This window comes from Symphalangus syndactylus, chromosome 9, assembly GCF_028878055.3.
Source record: "Symphalangus syndactylus isolate Jambi chromosome 9, NHGRI_mSymSyn1-v2.1_pri, whole genome shotgun sequence".
Classification (NCBI taxonomy): domain Eukaryota; kingdom Metazoa; phylum Chordata; class Mammalia; order Primates; family Hylobatidae; genus Symphalangus; species Symphalangus syndactylus.
Genome location: NC_072431.2, coordinates 94662681 through 94683880, shown reverse-complemented (window position 1 = coordinate 94683880; position 21200 = coordinate 94662681). Strand labels below are relative to the sequence as shown.

Below are 21200 nucleotides of genomic sequence, written 5' to 3'. Positions count from 1 at the left end.
CAGCTCCTCTTTGTACCTCTGATAGAATTTGGCTGTGAATCCATCTGGTCCTGGACTTTTTTTGATTGGTAGGCTATTAATTATTGCCTCAATTTCAGAGCCTGTTATTGGTCTATTCAGAGATTCAACTTCTTCCTGGTTTAGTCTTGGGAGGGTGTATGTGTTGAGGGATTTATCCATTTCTTCCAGATTTTCTAGTTTATTTGCACAGAGTGTTTATAGTATTCTCTGATGGTAGTTTGTATTTCTGTGGGATTGGTGGTGATATCCCCTTTGGCATTTTTTATTGCGTCTATTTGATTCTTCTCCCTTTTCTTCTCTATTAGTCTTGCTAGCGGTCTATCAATTTTGTTCATCTTTCCAAAAAACCAGCTCCTGGATTCATTGATTTTTTGAAGGGTTTTTTGTGTCTCTATCTCCTTCAGTTCTGCTCTGATCTTAGTTATTTCTTGCCTTCTGCTAGCTTTTGAATGTGTTTGCTCTTGCTTCTCTAGTTCTTTTAATTGTGATGTTAGGGTGTCAATTTTAGATCTTTCCTGCTTTCTCTTGTGGGCATTTAGTGCTATAAATTTCCCTCTACACACTGCTTTAAATGTGTCCCAGAGATTCTGGTATGTTGTGTCTTTGTTCTCGTTGGTTTCAAAGAACATCTTTATTTCTGCCTTCATTTTGTTATGTACCCAGTAGTCATTCAGGAGCAGGTTGTTCAGTTTCCATGTAGTTGAGCGGTTTTGAGTTTCTTAATCCTGAGCTCTAGTTTGATTGCACTGTTGTCTGAGAGACAGTTTGTTATAATTTCTGTTCTTTTACATTTGCTGAGAAGCGCTCTACTTCCAACTATGTGGTCAATTTTGGAATAAGTGTGATGTGGTGCTAAGAAAAATGTATATTCTGTTGATTTGGGGTGGAGAGTTCTGTAGGTGTCTATTAGGTCTGCGTGGTGCAGAGCTGTGTTCAATTCCTGGATATCCTTGTTAACTTTCTGTCTCGTGGATCTGTCTAATGTTGACAGTGGGGTGTTAAAGTCTCCTGTTATTATTGTGTGGGAGCCTAAGTGTCTTTGTAGGTCTCTAAGGACTTGCTTTATGAATCTGGGTGCTCCTGTGTTGGGTGCATATATATTTAGGATAGTTAGCTCTTCTTGTTGAATGGATCCCTTTACCATTATGTAATAGCCTTCTTTGTCTCTTTTGATCTTTGTTGGTTTAAAGTCTGTTTTATCAGAGACTAGGATTGCAACCCCTGCCTTTTTTTTGCTTTCCATTTGCTTGGTAGATCTTCCTCCATCCCTTTATTTTGAGCCTATGTGTGTCTCTGCATGTGAGATGGGTTTCCTGAATACAGCACACTGATGGGTCTTGACTCTTTATCCAGATTGTCAGTCTGTGTCTTTTAATTGGAGCATTTAGCCCATTTACATTTAAGGTTAATATTGTTATATGTGAATTTGATCCTGTCATTATGATGTTAGCTGGTTATTTTGCTCATTAGTTGATGCAGTTTCTTCCTAGCCTGGACGGTCTTTACAATTTGGCATGTTTCTGCAGTGGCTGATACCCGTTGTTCCTTTCCATGTTTAGTGCTTCCTTCAGGAGCTCTTTTAGGGCAGGCCTGGTGGTGACAAAATCTCTCAGCATTTGTTTGTCTGTAAAGGATTTTATTTCTCCATCACTTATGAAGCTTAGTTTGGCTGGATATGAAATTCTGGGTTGAAAATTCTTTTCTTTAAGAATGTTGAATATTGGCCCCCACTCTCTTCTGGCTTGTAGAGTTTCTGCCGAGAGATCAGCTGTTAGTCTGATGGGCTTCTCTTTGTGGGTAACCCGACTTTTCTCTCTGGCTGCCCTTGACATTTTTTCCTTCATTTCAACTTTAGTGAATCTGACAATTGTGTGTCTTGGAGTTGCTCTTCTCGAGGAGTATCTTTGTGGCATTCTCTGTATTTCCTGAATTTGAATGTTGGCCTGCCTTGCTAGGTTGGGGAAGCTCTCCTGGATAATATCCTGCAGCGTGTTTTCCGACTTGGTTCCATTCTCCCTGTCACTTTCAGGTACACCAATCAGACGTAGATTTGGTCTTTTCACATAGTCCCATATTTCCTGGAGGCTTTGTTCATTTCTTTTTATTCTTTTTTCCCCAAACTTCTCTTCTCACCTCATTTCATTCATTTGATCTTCAATCACTGATACCCTTTCTTCCAGCTGATCGAATTGGCTACTGAAGCTTGTGCATTTGTCACATAGTTCTCGTGCCATGGTTTTCAGCTCCATCAGGTCATTTAAGGCCTTCTCAACATTTGGTTATTCTAGTTAGCCATTCATCTAATCTTTTTTCAAGATTTTTAGCTTCTTTGCAATGGGTTCGAACTTCCTCCTTTAGCTCGGAGAAGTTTGATCGTCTGAAGCCTTCTTCTCTCAACTCGTCAAAGTCATTCTCCGTCCAGCTTTGTTCCATTGCTGGTGAGGAGCTGCGTTCCTTTGGAGGAGGAGAGGCGCTCTGATTTTTAGAATTTTCAGTTTTTCTGCTCTGTTTTTTCCCCATCTTTGTGGTTTTATCTACCTTTGGTCTTTGATGATGGCAACGTACAGATGGGGTTTTGGTGTGGATGTCCTTTCTGTTTGTTAGTTTTCCTTCTAACAGTCAGGACCCTCAGCTGCAGGTCTGTTGGAGTTTGTTGGAGGTCTCCTCCAGACCGTGTTTGCCTGGGTATCAGCAGTGGAGGCTGCAGAACAGAGAATATTGCTGAACAGCAAATGTTGCTGTCTGATTGTTCCTCTGGAAGTTTTGTCTCAGAGGGGTACCCAGCTGTGTGAGGTGTCAGTCTGCCCCTACTGGGGGGTGCCTCCCAGTTAGGCTACTCGGGGTGTCTGACAATTTTTTATGTGACTTGAGGTAGTGCTCAGGATGGTATTGTGTCTCTGTTTAAGGGACCACAAGGGAAACTAGGTGATTGGAGCTCTAAAATTCCACAACATAAAAAATACCTGCAATGATTTTATCCAGAAGAAAAAATTATATAAAAAGATAGAAAGAGCCTTAAAAATCTCTAAGAAACATATTCTATCCCCTATCTCATTCATCTATGCCAATGTATCCTGCTAAATTCATTCCTCTGTGAACATATACCATATGCTAGATACCATAGGGAATGATAATAATAGATTTTTATACCATATTTCAACAATTCTAAGATGTATGATTTTTTGCACATTTTGATATTTCTGAAATTGGGATAGGTCTTAAATCAATGGCATGTTATAATTGGTAAAATTTTTTCCTTCTTAATGGTTCATAAAATAATTGCACTTCTTAAAATCAATGATATCTTAGATTTATTAAAACACAATCTCTAGTGCTTCATAGTTCAAAGTATTTTCATCTTATTTGATCCTCACAACAACATATTTTGGTGAGATGGGTAGTTACTCCTATTCTAAACCTAAAAATCAAAATTCGGAGAGACCAAGTGACCTCTCTGAGGTCCTTGTTAGAGACTTTATGATGAAGCTGTAACTCTAATCTACATCTACTTCTCTCCCAATATCCCACTGAAAACTCCATGGAAAAAAATACCTGTTTCATTCACTCCTGTGACACCAGAATATAGAACATTGCTTGGCATATAGTAGGTATTTGATAAATATTTACTGAATCAATGTATTACATTATAGAAGTTAATGAAAGTCAGAAGGGAGAGTGCTCCGTGGGTCGTAGTGAGCTGAGAAGTTTATACAGAGGGTGAGTATCCTTCCATCTTTTCTCTGCTTTGGTGAACATCTCATTTATTACTCAAATATCTTCTGTTCCATGATGCCTTCCTCAGGTTAAGCCAAACATATTTGTTTCCTAATGACTTGAAAGGCAGCCTAGTATAGCAGAAAGCATACTGGTTTTTGCCTCAGAAAAAGTGGGTTTAGATTCCTTCTGATTTTAACCACCTACTAGCATAAAACTTTGGAAAAGATTGGATGACTTTCCTGAGACTCAATTTTCTTATCTGCAAAACTGAGAATAAAACCTAGCAGATTGTATCATTGTGAGCCTTAAATGAGACCAGATATATGAATGCACCTGGCACACAGTAGGAGCTCAATAATATTGGTCCCTTTCTCTCCCCTCTGCCACACTCCACTTGGACTTGGTAAACACTTCAACACATTTTTTCCCAAAGAGACTGCAAGTTTCTGTAAGAACTCTATACAGATGAGGGTACTTAGTGAAAATAAATAAATAATAAAATAAAAGAACTCTGTTTGGTTCATATCCACCATTCCAGAGCTTAGGAGAGTGCCCAACATATTCTAAGTGCCCTTAAATAATTTCAGAGTTCATTTATTCACTTATTTCATCTTTAACTATGTATCATGTGCCTACTACGTGCCAGGACCTTTTCCTGTTGCTGAGGATATTGCAATAAATAAAGCTAACAAAAAGCCTTGCCCTCATGGAGACAGATGAACAAGACATGAATAAATAAACAATGTATAATGATAAGTGCCATGGAGGAAAATAAAACAGGGAATGGGGATAGGAGGTATAGAGGCATGCAGGGGTGACTTGTTGCAATATTCATTTGGATGTTAAAGAAAAACCTCACTGGGCCGGGCGCGGTGGCTCAGGCTTGTAATCCCAGCACTTTGGGAGGCCAAAGCGGGCGGATCACGAGGTCAGGAGATCGAGACCACGGTGAAACCCCATCCCTACTAAAAACACAAAAAATTAGCCGGGCGTGGTGGCGGGCACCTGTAGTCCCAGCTACTCAGAGAGGCTGAGGCAGGAGAATGGCGTGAACCCAGGAGGCGGAGCTTGCAGTGAGCCAAGATCGCGCCACTGCACTCCAGCCTGGGTGACAGAGCGAGATTCCGTCTCAAAAAAAAAAAAAAGAAAAAGAAAAACCTCACTCATGGTGATATTTGAGCAGAGATTTCAAGGAAATTAGGGGAAAGCCATACAGATACAGATATATGAGTTAAATTTTAAGAGCAATTTAAATATTTGTAGGAAAAAATGAGAAAAAGGTAAATGGAACATTCCAGAACATGGGAACATTTGGCCAAAAACCTGATGGAATTATGTAGAAGGCTGGCTTGGGCAATATTAAATGAACCAGCTTAGCTGGAGTGTCAGGGCTTAGAATATCAGGAAGAGAATGTACGTTCCATGTTATAGACAATGGTGAATCATTGAAGACTTTTGAGCAAGATGACGTGATGGGAAGCTTCATCTGGTAGAACAATCCATGCAAAAAGTATTCAAGGAAAAAGATGGCAGTTCTGTTTAAGAGATCTTGAATTTGACATCATAGTACATACACCATGGAATACTACTCAGCCATAAAATGGAATGAAATAATGACTTTCACAGCAACTTGGATGGAACTGGAGGCCATTATTCTAAGTGAAGTAACTCAGGAATGAAAAATAAAATATCGTATGTTCTCACTTATAAGCGGGAGCTAAACTATAAGGATGTAAAGGCATAAGAGAGATATAATGGACTCTGGGGACTCAGGGGGAAGAGTTGGGGGGTAAGGGATAAAAGACCATATATTGGGTACAGTGTACACTGCTCAGGTGATGGGTACACCAAAATATCAGAAATCATCACTAAAGAACTTATACATGTAACCAAAAATCACCTGCACCCCCAAAACTATTGAAATTTTTTAAAGTACGCATATTTATTTATTTACTTATTTTTGAGACAGAGTTTCGCTCTTGTTGCCCAGGCTGGATTGCAATGGTGAGATCCTGGATCACTGCAACTTCCGCCTCCTGGGTTCAAGCGATTCTCGTGCCTCAGCCTCCCGAGTAGCTGGGATTACAGGCATGTGCCACCATGCCAAGCTAATTTTGTATTTTTAGTAGAGACAGGGTTTTACCATGTTGGTCAGGCCGGTCTTGAACTTGAACCTTAGGTGATCACCTGCCTCTGCCTCCCAAAGTGTTGGGATTACAGGTGTGAGCCACCATGCCCGGCCAAGTATGAATATTTAAAAAATAAAAAAAGAACTCGGCAGACTTGCCTACCTGGTCATACAGAGTACTGAACACTTGCTGGCTTCCCCATGGAGGCTGCCCCAGGAAAAAACAAAAATAAATTTAAAAAATAACATAACCTCTTTGTCAGACAGAAATACAGGCCTAGAATGAAGAGAGAGACGAGGGCTTGAGATTTGAGAAGCATAGCCCACCTAAATCCTGACAGACAATTACAGCCATCTTCTAAGAATTGCAGACTCTGTCGGTGAGCAACAGACCTTGCTAGAATTTCATTTCTGGCCTAAGAACTCGTACAGCATTCCCCTTAGGAATTTTCCAAGCTCAGGCCAAGACTAGAAAACCAAAGTCAGCAGTAATGAGAATGATATGCGGGACCTGACAGGGAGATACGCCAGCAAATTAAGTCCTGTATAGGAAAAATACCTTGAAAGGTGGGACACAATGTGTCTTGGGAAGCTCAGGCTCAGGAGAAATCTGGAAGAACATATATCATGACAGATGCTTCAGCCTCGTGGGAGGGCTTTTGTTTAAAAGTGTGCTATGTAAAATGATATAGACAGCCTACAAAAAGCAACATGCCAATGATTCATCTTGTCTACAAAAACATTACAGACCCTCACATTTGATTTTCAATCCAACACTAATTGAAGTTATCAAAAAAGAAACAAAAGTTATCTCTTTGTCATTTGGAAAGATTTTTCATTTACCCACCAATAAGCAGGAAGGGGGTCTGTGAGTGCTCCAAAACCGAGTAGTGGGGTTTTTAAGCTGCAGGGAGAAAGGTTGCAGAAGCCAGATGCATCTTTATATAAGATTTTGGAGTCCTACTGATGTGTTTGTGGCTTTATGACAGTGGAACTCTACCACTGAGAAAAGAGAAAAGAAAATGCCATTGAAATAAACTTGGTTCTCACCAACAAAGCCTGGAATTCCAGCCAGGTGTATTGTGTGCCTATAATTAGCTGTTGGCTCTTGGGAAGGAAAGGAACTAAAGGGATGCAAAAAGAGAGGGCCTCCTTTACTTGAAATATCTTAGTCCAAGGATCTTCAAATATTTTGCCTACATAACCCCCAAAAGAATGTTGTAAAGCTATGTAACTCCTCACATATTTTGAGTTGACATCTAGCATTTTTCATCATAAGATAAAAATAAGATGATGATAGACTGTAATTGGGATAAATATTTCACGACAGTATTTGATAAAAGACATTTTAACTTCACAATAAATAAAATATCCCAAATCTGAAAGAAATCATCTAAAAATTTTATGAGCCAGTTTTATCCAATGTTTCTCAAAAAACTTGCTTGTGTTGTAAGACATTCCAGTTGACTTTAAGAGAATCAGCATCACTAATTCATATTGTTCAGCTGTTCCAAATTCACAGCTTTCCCCACAAAGACCAATTATTCCATTTCTAATGACAAGCTTCACCCTTAACAGAAATATGTATAGGTCAGGAAAATAAAGGAAGCCCCATGGATGTAAGGCAACTTGATTAATAATAACTGAAGATGTCTCCATCAAACCAATATTTTGTTCTTGCTTTCTTTTTACTTCTATATGTATCCACAAAAAATAAAAACCTTTTCCTAAACAGGCCAAATAACACTGCCACAGAACAAAAATATCTAATCCATATTAAAATGTCTCACATGCCCTTTATGGCTGGTTTTTCTAATCCAGGATTAAATCCTGGGCCATATACTGCATCTGGTTGTTATATCCCATAAGTCTCTTTTAATCTAGAACACGCATTCTTAACCCGGGGGGTGGGAGGGTGATATTATCCCCCAGGGAGTGAAAATTGGTTCTTGAGGAATGAAAAAAAATGCACTATTTTTTATGTACAAAGCACAGATATATGTATAGTACATAACCTGTATGTTTACAGTATATACACATGTATCTGTGGTATTTTCATGAATAATTAAGGGAAAAATGTCTAAAAAGTTTCCTTTTAAATGTATGGGGTGCAGTAATGAAGACAGGTTGAGAAATACTGGTATGGAAGAATCCCTCTTTCATGACACTTATGGATTGATGAGGCCCCCAAATCAATATTTCAATATATCCACTTGTTTGGTTCATAGGGGAAGTTTTCATAGCCTAGGGAAATATTCCTTTGTAAGATTTGGGATGAGAGGTGGCAGATGTGGAAATGTGCTGCTCAGATCCCCCTGCAAGAAAGGCTGTCTCCTCAGCTGGGAGGAGTGTGGCTAGCGGACACCCTCCAGCTGTTACATTCCTCAGGATCTGCCTCAGCTTTCCAGCCAAGGTCATGCTCTTCTTGGGGCAGCCCCAGGCAATAACTGAAAAAAAGCTGATGTACATGGGCTTGGCCATTTCCACCCAACAGGAGAACTTCTAAGAGGCAATCTTGGCTCTGGAGCTCCCCACTGAGCTGACCAACTTTGTGGGGTCTGCATTACAGTCAGACGACTCCAGCTGCCTAACCCTGCTCTCTCCCTCATTTCCCAGATGTTACTCCCCAATAAAACACTTGTATTCCTAACTCTCTCTTTCTCAGCATCTTCTTCCTGGAGAACCAAACTGGTACAGTGAGGGCAAACGTGGGCTTATAGATCAGTATTAGGAAACAGTAGACAGGAGATGGAAGATCTAGGAAATGATCTCCTTAAAATTACCCGTAGTCTTAAAGTCTTCACTTACCAAAGGTGTAGGAGATCAGTCAAGGTAGAAGGAGAATACTAGGAGATAGATAGGTAGGTAGGTAGGTACGTAGGTAAATTGATAGGTAGATAGATAGATAGATAGATAGATAGATAGATAGATAGATAGATAGACAGACAGACAGACAGGCAGATAGATTGATATAGTAAGGCATTTATTATATGGATTTGATCTTATCCATTTGGGGGAGCTTGTTACTTAGTCTGTGTGAGGCCATTGCATCTGTGTTTGGTGCTGAAGCCTGAAATCCTCAGAGAAGGCATTTGGGAAAGAGAGATGTCTGTGAAGTTGGGGAAACAGGCAAACTGGAACCCCCAAGGATGGACTGGAATCTGCATTCGTATCCTACTGCCTTCAAGCTGCCAACTTCAATGGTCAGGTACTCTCTAGGAGAAGCTGGTGTCCTTCATCATGGAGGACATGTTGGGTCTGGAAGTCAGAGAGGCTGGAGAAGTTGCAGGCGTGGCTACTGTTCCACACCACAATGCAAGTCAACAGTTAAGGGACAACATGAATGAGATGCAACAGCACCTGTGACCTGCACCAACCTTTCAGGTGTAAAAAATGTATGTCTGCCACTTCACTGATTTACTTTTGCTTTCTAAATCTCACACAAAGCTGGGTATGGTGGCTCACGCCTATAATCTCAGCACTTTGGGAGGCTAAGGCAGAGAGGGGAATTTTGGGTGCCATAGTTTTAGTTTAGCTGAGTTGATATACAAATCCACCCAATAGGGGTTTCTATATCCTGTTTAAGAATCACTGACTTAAATAATAAAGGGCTAGAGAGCCCTTCTAAAAGTTGTGCTTGGGAGTTTAGGATTAAATATATAGCCTTGTTGCATATCCTGAGAGTAAAGCCTTCAGTCTTACAGGCCTGGGTTTGAGGGGCTGATGGCTGCTAATCTCTCTGAATTTCAAGGTCTTCATTCATAAGAGGGCTAATAATACCTACTTTGCAGGATTCTGTGAGGATTACATTGTGGCAGCACACACAAATTCCAGATACACAGTGCTTAATTAATGGCAACTATTATTTCAAGGGTGTCTTACAGCTTTCAGGTTGATACAATCACGCTGAGATTTTAGATCTGCTGAACCTTTAGAGGCTTATACAAGCCAAAGACTGGCTAAGCCAGAGGTTAGAACTCACGGAACCATCAGCTTACACCCCCTAAAACCAGAGTTCTCCATGTCCTTGAGTTGTGTGAGTAGGAGGGAAAAAAGTCTGATAGTCCCAACTGGTTAGCCTTTGATTGATGAATACCACCAATAGCTGCAGGCCAAAGGCAGCAGTCAATAGGAAACAATGCTTCACGTTGCTATTGCAGTTCAGCATTTCCTAAAGGCAGATGCCTCCTTCCTGGTCCTTCATGCCTCAAAGAGTTGGAATCGACCTGATAATCATGGAGGCAAATAAAGTTGTGACGGATGGAAAAAGGCCATTTCTGTCCTGTCATAATTTGATTCTCTCCACCCCCGCTCTCTTACTCCAATATATAACTTAAGGGCCACAGATATACTTCATGATTAAGAGTGCACTTGGTCCTGAATTAGTCAAGACTATGGTTGCAAGAAACAGAAACCCAAGTTGAACCAGTTATAAACAAAGAAACAAATAAGAAAGAAAGAAATAGAAGGAAGGAAGGAGTAAGGTTATGATTTTTTAAATATTTAAGTATTTATTTTTTAATTTTGTGTTTTATTGATACATAACATGTACATATTTGGGGGGTACTATGACAATTTAAAACATTCATATACCTTGTAAAGATAAAATCAGTGTAATTGAGATTCCCATCACCTTAAATATTTGTATTTTCTTTATGCTAGAAACATTCTAATTCTTCTCTTCTAGCTATATTGAAATATACAATAGATTATTGTAAACTATAGTCATACTACTGATCAGTCAAATACTAGGTCTTATTTCTTCTATCATACTGTATATACATACCCATTAATCAATCTCTCTTCACCCCTCTCCCTCCTACGGTTACGATTTATTGCATATTTGGCACAAGTAATGGGTAGTTGTAGTCTAGGGGAAGTAGACCTTGTAGACCTTGGCGGGGATTGCAGGGACTTAGCAGTACCGTCAGATCTCTCTCTCTCTCTCTCTCTCTCATTCTCTCCCCTGATTTTCTCTGTGCAGGGGATGCACTCCTACATTCTTTCCTACTACAGATGAGCTTGCTCATCTTGCTGTGGAGAGGAAGTGGAGCATGGTCCAGACAAGCACTTGTTTTGTCATCGCTGTCTAGTAACATCAGAGAAGAAATCTTCCTTTTCCTAAAGTCTACATATAAATTCCCAGGGAAAGGCTCTTTCTGGCTCAATTTGATGTAGCCAAGTTGGTGGTGACTATGGTTGGTCAAGCCTGGATCTCATACTCACCCTGTAGACTGAAGACTGGTTTGGCAGTCCACTAAAACCTTAAGGAGAAGAGGTAGAACGTTTCTCTCCAATGAAATAAGGTGTTGTACTGGAAGACAGGTGGGAGAGGAGCTGCTGAACAGACACAATCGACAGGTGTCCATTACAGATCCTTCATGTCTCAAGATTTTGTTTTGTTTTCCAACAAAAGTCTCTGAAAACTAAGGACTTTTACAATTGCAAAAGAAAAACTCTTTGTTGACAGAAAGAGGAGAATGTGTACAGATGACAGGAGCTGCATAAATAGGCTGTCATCAAAGCTCTCTTGGAGAGTGCATCATCTCCTCATGACTTCAGGTATTTAATCTCCATATGACTCTCATATACACTTCTCCCAGCCTCTAATCCTCGGGGGATAAGAGTAGCACCGACCTCATGGGGCTTCTGTGAGAACTATTTGAGTGAATGCAAGTAACACACACAGTACAGAGCCTGATGCATAGAAAGCTTTTTTATAAATAAAAATAATTTTGTATATTCATGTACTACACCAATCCTCAGGACACACTGAGGGCTATTTGCTGCAAATACCTGCAACACTCTGCTTAGGGTTATTTTTCTGGCACAGGGAGACCCTTTTGGAGAGTTAATGCCCCTCAAATAAATTCTCAATTGACAAGAATGAGTGGATAAATACTTCGACTTCCTGACCCCTAGGCAGGATTACATTGAGACATCTTCTATACTCTCTTCCAGTGTCTCCAGCATGACTGCTCTCCAATTGATTCCTTTGAGAACATGTCCTTTATTTTTTTGCTTCCTTTCTTTCCCTGTCTTACTGCCCCACTCTCCTACTGGTGTTTCCTGAAATCACCTCCTCAATAAGTGGTGTGCATTTAAATCTTCATCTCAGGGTCTGCCTATAGGGAACCTTAAACTAGGACAATAAAATATATGAAAGAATGTACACCACATTGTCTGCCATCATTATCCTATGACTGGTAGGATTGTAAGTTATTATCCTTTTTGTTATCTATATTTAAAGCATTTCCACAATGAACACAGATACCAGCTAATTGATTATTGAAACAATCTAAAATCTTAAACCGGATTTTTAATCTCTGCAGGAGCCGACCAACTTTTTCTTCTACCTACTTCTAACTCTGTATTCACAACAAACAAGTCTTCTTACTTTTGGACCCACTAAGTCTATTCCTCTCTCCAGGCCTCTACACATACTTGACCTAGCATTTTCTATTACTCTTGTCTCTTCCACAAGGCCTCCCCTGACTCACTCAGCCCATGATGCCAGTTTACATTCATTTCGTCTACATATCATTTAATCAGCATTATCAGTTCTTCCCATACCCTGCACTACTTTAAAGAGATATGTGTGTAAAGTACTTCTTTGCCATATGGGTCTCTCAAGTTTCTAGAATATTTGGATCAGCCATAGAACCACTTTCCACATGAAAATGGCGTTACACCAATTCAAGATAAAATGCTCCCCCCAAAATTATTCAAGATAATATCTGAGCTGCATCTGCTGTTTCAGTCTGTAACAAAGGGTCTTTTCAAAGGACAGCAGCAGTGGGGAGGAGAAATGGAGAGAAACAGAAGCTGCCTCTGATGTACTGATCCTACCACCCATAAATGATCTTTTCATGAGCCAATAAGGAGAGAAAGAAAGACAAAAAGCATTCTTGACTTAGGAATGGAATAGTCGCTCCTCCTCGGTGCCTGATTCAGTTATTTAGAATGGCTTTCTTATGGCTGGGCCTCTTGTGAATTATGAGTCTCTCTCTCTGTCTCCCCCACCAGGCTTCATATTAAAGACAAGACACAGCTGCCAAGGCCTCCAGAGATTTCCCAGCAGTCTACTATGGTGAAATAAAACACCATGTTATGCTGGAAAACTAGCCTGTCGTTTCTGCACCATGGGCTGTGCTATTCTCACGACCAAGATAAAAGATCCCAGGCCCTGGACACTTACTGCTTCTCTTGAGATTTGTGGCTTGATCTTCTAGATACTACTCGATTTTGTGTGTGTGTTCCAGCTTCCCTGCATGATATTGATAATTATCTTCTAAAGGGATTGGATATGTTTGTATAATATATGTATATTCCTCCTTCTTGAAATACTGTCTTGAAGGAAGGCATTTGGTTACCATTAAAGCAACTATTTTGCTTCCATGTGGTAAGAAGTTCTGTGGCCCTGGTGCCACAGATGACTTGGGACTTTGACAGGGTTGTGATCGTCCCTTTAGGCATGTTTTGTGTCATTACTACCAGAAGGATTGCATTATACAAGTGGGCTGAGGTTTGTACATAATGATTGGTTGAACGGCTTCAGATGTTGCAATCTCAGCTTTATCTGCCTCAGAGTAAATGGAGCCAGCTGAAATAGGTCTGTAACCCTGCATGGAGATTTGGAGTATACTAGTGAAATGTTGGGAAGGTGTCAAATTGGAGACTATTTTTAGTTAAATGGTTTACACCCTAGTAGAGAATAAGACAGAAGGCACACGTGATGCTCCATCCTCATATTTTGATTTCAGTCTTCAAATAATAGGATAAATTTCAAATCCCAGCAGTCTTACATGAGCCTATAGTAAAGGAGAAGAAGAATCTCAGAAATTAAAAAGTTCTTCATACTGATGACAGGAGCTCTCCAAGTGTTGACAGACAGCCCTCCCCACACATTCCTTTCTTCCTCTCCAGTTTTATCCTAATTATAAGCTAGCAAATAGGATAAAGGAAGATACCTCTCCCTATTGGATATACCTGTGTTCAGAAATCTTTACTAAACTAAAATCATCAGAATCCAATTTCTTTCTAACCTAACTATCTGCATGGTGTAAATTGGAGGGTAGGTAAGGATCTAATTAGTGATACAAATGTCATTTGTATATTCAATCAGACAGATCCCTTTGGGAATACACAAATAAAATCCCAAACAGTAGAATTTACCAACTGAAGGACAAATAGAGTCTTGTTTATTTTTCTATTTTTTATGCAATAGGTAGGTGCTCAGTAAATATAGTTGGGTTGGATTATTAAATTGAAAACATCCATGCCCACTTTGAAGAAAATAATCTGAAAGGAAATTATCAAATGCCATGAATATGTAAATTATACCTTGAACCACTTCTCTGCTTCTCAATTGTGAGGCCAAAATGCTTCCCACATATAACTCACTAATTTTTACAAGTTATAATAGTCCCTGAAGGAAGAGAAATAGCAATTGCCATTGTCCCATTTGACAGATATGAGAACTAAAGTACAAGCTGTTAAGCCAGGGATGGTGACTCGGTGAGTAAGATTCAGAGTAGAATGATATGAGACTGGGACAGAGGGAGCAGAAATGCTGCCTAGAATTTACTCTGGGGCTCCTATTCTAACTCCTTGCCTCCTTTGACCAGATAACAACTTAGGAACCCCTGGCATTGCACTGTCGTACACCAGGAGAAGTTTCCCCTGCCATCACAAGGGCAGAGGAAACAGCCAAATTGCAGGACTCACACAGAGCAGGGGCTCTGTTTTGCTTATCATGGTGGGCCCATCTTCACCCTCATTCCCCAGTGCTACCTAATTCAGCACTTGCATTGGCCCTAGCAAACAAGGATCAGATGACAGGATGAATCAATGAAGGCCTTGTGACTCCCATTAAATCAATATTTCTTAAAATAAGCTGGTCACGGTGGCTCATGCCTATAATCCCAGGGACTCAGGAGGCTGAAGCAAGAGGATAGCTTGAGGACAGGAGTTCAACACCAGCCTCAGCAACATAAAGAGACCCTGTCTCTACAAAAAGTAAAAAGAAAAACATTAGTCAATCTGGTAGTCCCAGCTCCTCTGGAGGTTGAGTCAGGAGGATTGCTTGGGTCCAGGCATTTGAGGCTGCTTTGAGTTATGATCGCTGCTGCCCCACCCTCCAGCCTGGGTGACAGAGGGAGAGAAAGAAGGAAGAAAGGAAGGAAGGAAGGAAGGAAGGAAGGAAGGAAGGAAGGAAGGAAGGAAGGAAGGAAGGAAGGAAGGGGAAAGAAGGAGAAAGAAAAAGAAAGAAAGAAGGAAAGAAAGAAAGAAAGAGAGAAAAGAAAAGAAAGAAAAAAAATTTCCTAAGACATTACAGTCTATCCCCTCAGAAGAGAAAATGCCCTATAGCATCACCTGCCAGCAATCATTCTGCAGAAACAGCAAAAACACTTTCTACATCTCAAGGAATCACATGCATCTGGTTCTAGTGATGCTCCTTTCCAATAAAATAAATACTCCCTAAGCAGATAAATAAATAATAAAACACAAATAAATACCATATATGAGGAAAGGTCTTCCATATGTTTTGAAATAAGGAAGTTATAAAACAGCACATTCTCTGGGCTAAGGGCTGTTAAATGTACTATCTCATTTGATCCTCATAAAAACCTTGTGAGGTAGATATTCTTTTTATTACTTCTGTTTTTGAGGCGGGGTCTCGCTCTGTTGCCCAGGCTGGAGTGCAGTGGTGTGATCTTGGCTCACTGTAGCCTCGAACTCCTGTGCTCAAGCAATCCTCCCACCTCAGCCTCCTGAGTAGCTGGGACCAGCGGTGCACACCCAGCTAATTTTTGCATTTTTTCTGCAGAGACAGTGTTTTGCCATGTTGCCCAGGGTGGTCTCGAACTCCTGAGCTCAAACAGTCTACCCACCTCAGCCTCCCAAAGTGCTTGGATTATAGCCATAAGCCACTGCACCTGGCCTCTTTTTATTCTTATTTTACAGATAAGGAAACTGAGACTTAGGTTAAGTAATGCCCAGAATCACACAGCTTGAAAAATATTTAAAACCAAATCTGTTTGAATTCAGAACATGGCATTTTACTCCTCTCTCTGGTTCTTGCTCCCACTCTGGCTTCTTGTCTCCTTTCCCCCCTCTTTTTCCTTTTCCTCAATTTCTGTATCTCTCTCTCTCTGCCTCTCTTTCTCTTTCTCTCTCTCTCCTTTACCATATAAGTTTATCTATGCATAGCTTTCTTCACATTCTCCAGGGTTTCCATAACCCACAAAACTTTCATTGCCAGGAAGCTTTGCCAGTCCCAGACTCAAAGGCCAAGCAGGGTGTCTGATATTCCAGCTATGAGGCTATTGACTAAGGTCACTGCCCCACTACTGGGCATATCCCACACTCACACATTCTTGCCAAGTTGGGACTGTAAATGCATTTCGTCACATGGATGTGAAAATGGCAATTATAATAGCAGTATTTAGAAATGGCTTCCACTTAGATTTTGGTCAACTAGTTTGTACAAACATGTACTATCTGTTAGGTAACATGGACACAGTAAGATGGCGCCGGTTCTGGGTTCTTCACCCCTAGTTCCTGGTTCTCCACCCCGCGAGCCCGCCAAGAGAAGGCCAATCAGGGAAGAACACCTCCTGCCTTTTACTCAAACCCCACCCCTAAGCCAATCACTCATGCCCACGTAGCCCCACTCAGTATAAAAACCCAGCACCTAAGCAGCTCGCCCCTTCTTCCTTCCTTCTCCTCCTCCGTGTGGTGTTGCCTTGGTGCCTCCAATAAAATCTCTTGACCGCTACCAGCGTGTCTTTTGTTTGAGCCCGATCGGGTCCGACTCTTTGAGTCAGTCGGACTCTTTCACTATCAATATAAATAATTTGCATCAGAGAGGTATGTGGCTTCTTCTATAGAAACATTCTTCATGCTCCAGAAATTGTGTCATCAAAACATTATCCAGGTAGCAGTTGAACTTCCTTTGATTCAACATATAGATACATACTTCATAGCTAATATTTTGAGGAATGACTGTACAAATATATGCCCAGTGGTTCACATCCATAATCTCATTTAACCAAGGCTTACAGGGTTAAATAACAGCCCAATTGTCACTTACTGAGTTGCAGAGCCAGTTCTCCAATAAAGGTGGGCCTCCTGTCAGGATCTAAGTTCTCAGCCCTTCTGCTCTCAGTGACAAATACAGGGCCATCCCTGTGGAAGATAAAAATGAAATGGCTCAGTCAAACAACATAGAATCTGTTAGCAAACATTTTTTAAAAGGTTTACAAACATAATAATAAAGGACAGAATGCAACCTAATAGCACCTTCTTGTCCAACAGATAAGAAGTAGTAATGATATCTTAGAGAGAGCAGACCTTTAATTTGTGAGGGATGCTTTTTAAGAGAACTTAGAGAAAAGAGGAAACCACAGAGCATATTCAGAGGCAGGCAACTCTCCAAACAATTACTTCTGCAGAGTCGAGTCAAGACTGAGTTGAGACTGATGGGGTAAAAGTCCAGAAAGTCAGTGGTGGGGGTGGGTTTAAAACTTGTATGCATATGGAGATAAAGAGGTCAGAAGGGCTGAGGAAAGATTAGAGTTAATGACCCACACGGACTAGAAATCCTCTGGCAGTAAGTAACCCCTGACACCAGGGGGTGGCTGATACAATCAGAACAGCACAGACACTGAGAAGTCAAAAACTAACCATTAGTAAATACGATAGGGCTTTTGAAGGCCAAGACTCCTCCTTGCTTTATTTATTTATTTATTGCTATAGATCATTTACTTAATACACAATAGTTCTTAGGATAGTACACAGTTAACTTATAATCATTATTAGGTTGAGAGAGAAAAACACAAATTAAACATCACACACAAAGGTCTGTTCTCTTTAACAAATCATTACTACTCTTTATCTGTTGGGCTGAGAATGTAATATTAGGTTGTATTCTGTCCCTTATTGTTATATTTGTAAAGTTTGTATACCAAAAAAGAAGATTCTCCCAATCCCTGTTTTCTTTAGATACCTGACTGGAGGAGTTGGGAAGGAGTCAATGCTAGCAATTGATTGCCAATTTTTTTTTTTTAGAAAGAGTCTCATTCTGTTGCCGAGGCTGGAGTGTAATGGCATGGTCTCAGCTCACTGCAACCTCCGCTTCCTAGGTTCAAGCAATTATCCTGCCTCAGTTTCCCAAGTAGCTGGGATTACAGGCATGTACCACCTCGCCTGGCTAATTTTTTTATTTTTAGTAGACACGGGATTTCACTATGTTGGCCAGGCTGGTCTCGAACTCCTGACCTCAGGTGATCTGCCCACCTTGGCCTCCCAAAGTGCTGGGATTACAGGTATGAGCCACCACGCCCAGCCTTGATTGCCATTTTTGAAGGGATGAAATCACTCTATCATGATCTAATATCCAACAGTTTTTAAATGACCATAAACTCCAGTCACACTGGCGATGGAGTGGTCTCTCCACCAAAATCCTACTTTTAATAATGTCTATCCGTCTTTACTTTCAAACATTTTAAAAATTTGGGGGCCGAGCGTGGTGGCTCACACCTTTAATCCCTGCATTTTGGGAGGCTGAGGTGGGTGGATCACGAGGTCAGGAGTTCAAGACCAGCCTGGCCAAGATGGTGAAACACCGTCTCTACTACAAATACAAAAATTAGCCAGGTGTGGTGGTGGGCACCTGTAATCCAGCTACTCAGGAGGCTGAGGCAGAAAACTGCTTGAATCCAGGAGGCGGAGGTTGCAGTGAGCTGAGATAACGCCACTGCACTCCAGTCTGGGCAACAGAGCAAGACTCTGTCTCAAAAAAAAAAAAAAAAATTGGAAGAATGCAGAACCAGGGAGTTCCATAGCTTGGTGGAACAGTTGCAAGGCTTGACTCCCTTCGGTAAGTGTTCATCAAAGACTGATTTTTCCAAATGAGGAGATTTATTCTGCTCATTTGCTGCCTGAGGTCACATCTGCTAGTTGGGGTGCTGCATGGGATGGTAAAAGCTATAATGCAAATATTTCTCAGAAAAAGAAGTTAATTTGTACTCCATTTGCCCTTTAAGGGTTATCTGATTTCAATCATCTTTTTCCAAAAAATCTTGTTAGAACTTGCAAAGTTCTAATAGAAATTGGTATGGAGCAGTCAGGCAATGGCAAGTACAAGAGGGAAAAAATGAAGAGTCTTGACTTTGAAAAGTATTTACATACATTCCAGAGCATTCTAAACACAGGAAGAATAAACTTAGCAGGGAAAGGCATTCCATGCCTAAAATTGTGTCTTTGAAACCAGTATCTGAGTGGAAGAAATAAGTTATGTTATTAATATATGGTGAGGAACAGAACAGAAATTGAAGGCTCAAATGAAGAGTTCGTGGAAGATTCGTGAGACAGAAGGGCAAATATACACCAAGTAGATACTTCTCCTAGGGACAGGCTTTGCAATTTGAGCATTTTTGAGCTTGCAATGGAATTTTAAAGCCATCCAGAAACAACAGATGTTTGAACCCAAATGATCCAATGTCTCGATGCCAAAATTAGGGCTCTGAAGAGGAACGTTAGAGTTGGAGCACATGAAGAGCAACTTCAGTAACTCTTCTCTAGTGCAACAGTTGAAAGATTTATTCTATGGCTTGCTGACCTACCCTTTTATCTGTGCCCATTTGTATTTCAAGTGATAAAAATCTCTGTCGAATGGGATTATTAATAACTAAAATTCAAGTCTCTTTTGTAGGTCTGACTTCAATCTCTTCTCTCTCCTCTTTGAGCATATAATCAATCTCTAAATCAAATTATGAAATCAGAAGGAGGGCCCTTCTGAACATTATTTGTTCTCAAACTTTTGCATATGAAAACCAATAATAGATTATGGCTGTACCTACACAGCACAGGATTATCTAGCTAATTTAATAGTTGTAAGCAGCCAAGCCAGGTATTGTGAGCAAGCAAACAAAACCAATCAACACCAACTCCCACCAGCAATGAATAACCAAACTGCATTTTGCAAGCTACTTTTTTCCAGATTAAATCGGTAACTGATAAATGCTAAATCTCTGCTTTACTTGATTTTTTTATTTTTATTTTTGAGACAGGATCATGCTCTGTTACCCAGGCTGAAGTGCAGTGGCATGATCATGGCTGACTGCAGCCTCTACCTCCTAGGCTCAAGCAATCCTCCCACCTCAGCCTTCCAAATAGCTGGGACCACAGGCGTGTGCCACCAGGCTTGGCCAATTTTTTAATTTTTTTGTAGAGACAGGGTCTCCCTGTGTTGCCCAGGCTGGTCTTGAACTCCTGGGCTCAAGCAATCTTCCTACCTTGGCCTCCCAAAGTGCTGAGATTACCGGTGTGAGCCACCATGCCTGGATTGCTTCACTTGATTTAAAATGACATGTCATTTAATCCTAAAACAAGAATGTTGTTTTTTCATCAGTTTGTTGGATTTTTTTTCCTCCTGCCTCTCTGTTAAATAAGGAAATGCCATTTAGACATCAAATCACTTTATTCAGTTTCCAAAGAAACTTCTTATATATCTCATTTACCAAATAAACTTCCCTTCCTAGGGCCAGGCACAATGCGTCACACCTGTAATCCCAGCACTTTGAGAGGCCGAGGTGGGAGGATTGCTTGAGTCCAGGAGTTGAGGACCAGCCTGGGCAATATAGTGAGATCTCATCTTTAAAAATAAATAAATAAACACTAATGAAATTTCCCAACCAGGTAGCAAGGTTTATTTGTTTCCAGAAAAAATGCAAGCATAAAGATATTTCTTAACTCAGTCACTCAAATGCTGTAAAATAGCACCTTTGGGGAGAAAGTGGCAGTATGATCATGGTTCTAAAAGGCAGCCAGGAACTCAAATTGTAACAGCATTTTAAAAATAGCATCGCAGCTATGATTACAATTTAGCTCCATAGCACGTAAGCATGGTATGAACAGGAAATGGGAGTACATCTTCAGAGCCTGATAAGATTCACTAATGTAAGACATATGCTCTGTTTCTCAGCTTGCAAGCTAGGCCCAGCCAGAAAGAAGGAAAGCATATATGTTTATCTTTAACCTACAGATCAAATTTATAAACCTTGGAAGATTTTTTGAATTGCTATTGAATTAAGTGATGAACTCGAGAAATGTGCAGCATAGATTCAATTGTGAATTTGAAAAATAAAGGTTTGAAGTAACTTCCAAAGGAAAATTAATTGTTAGCTATGCATCACAAGCCTGGGTTATCTCAGGGCAGCCTCAACAAGGCAGAACTTGTCCTTAGAGAAATCATTGCTAATCAAGGGGACATTCCTAACAAATATATCTCCATTATCTATAAAAGACCAAAGTTGAGTTCACTAAGGAT

General features: G+C 40.5%; 1 protein-coding gene across 1 annotated transcript in view; it reads right to left on the bottom strand.

Moving 5' to 3' along the window:
- The window catches only part of HERPUD2 (HERPUD family member 2), a 173131-nt gene that overhangs the window by 113077 nt on the left and 38854 nt on the right, over window positions 1-21200 (bottom strand). Inside the window, exon 2 of the mRNA XM_055293436.2 lies at window positions 16962-17056. The gene's annotated coding sequence lies outside the window, so the exon portion shown is untranslated. The remainder of the gene's footprint in view (window positions 1-16961; window positions 17057-21200) is intronic.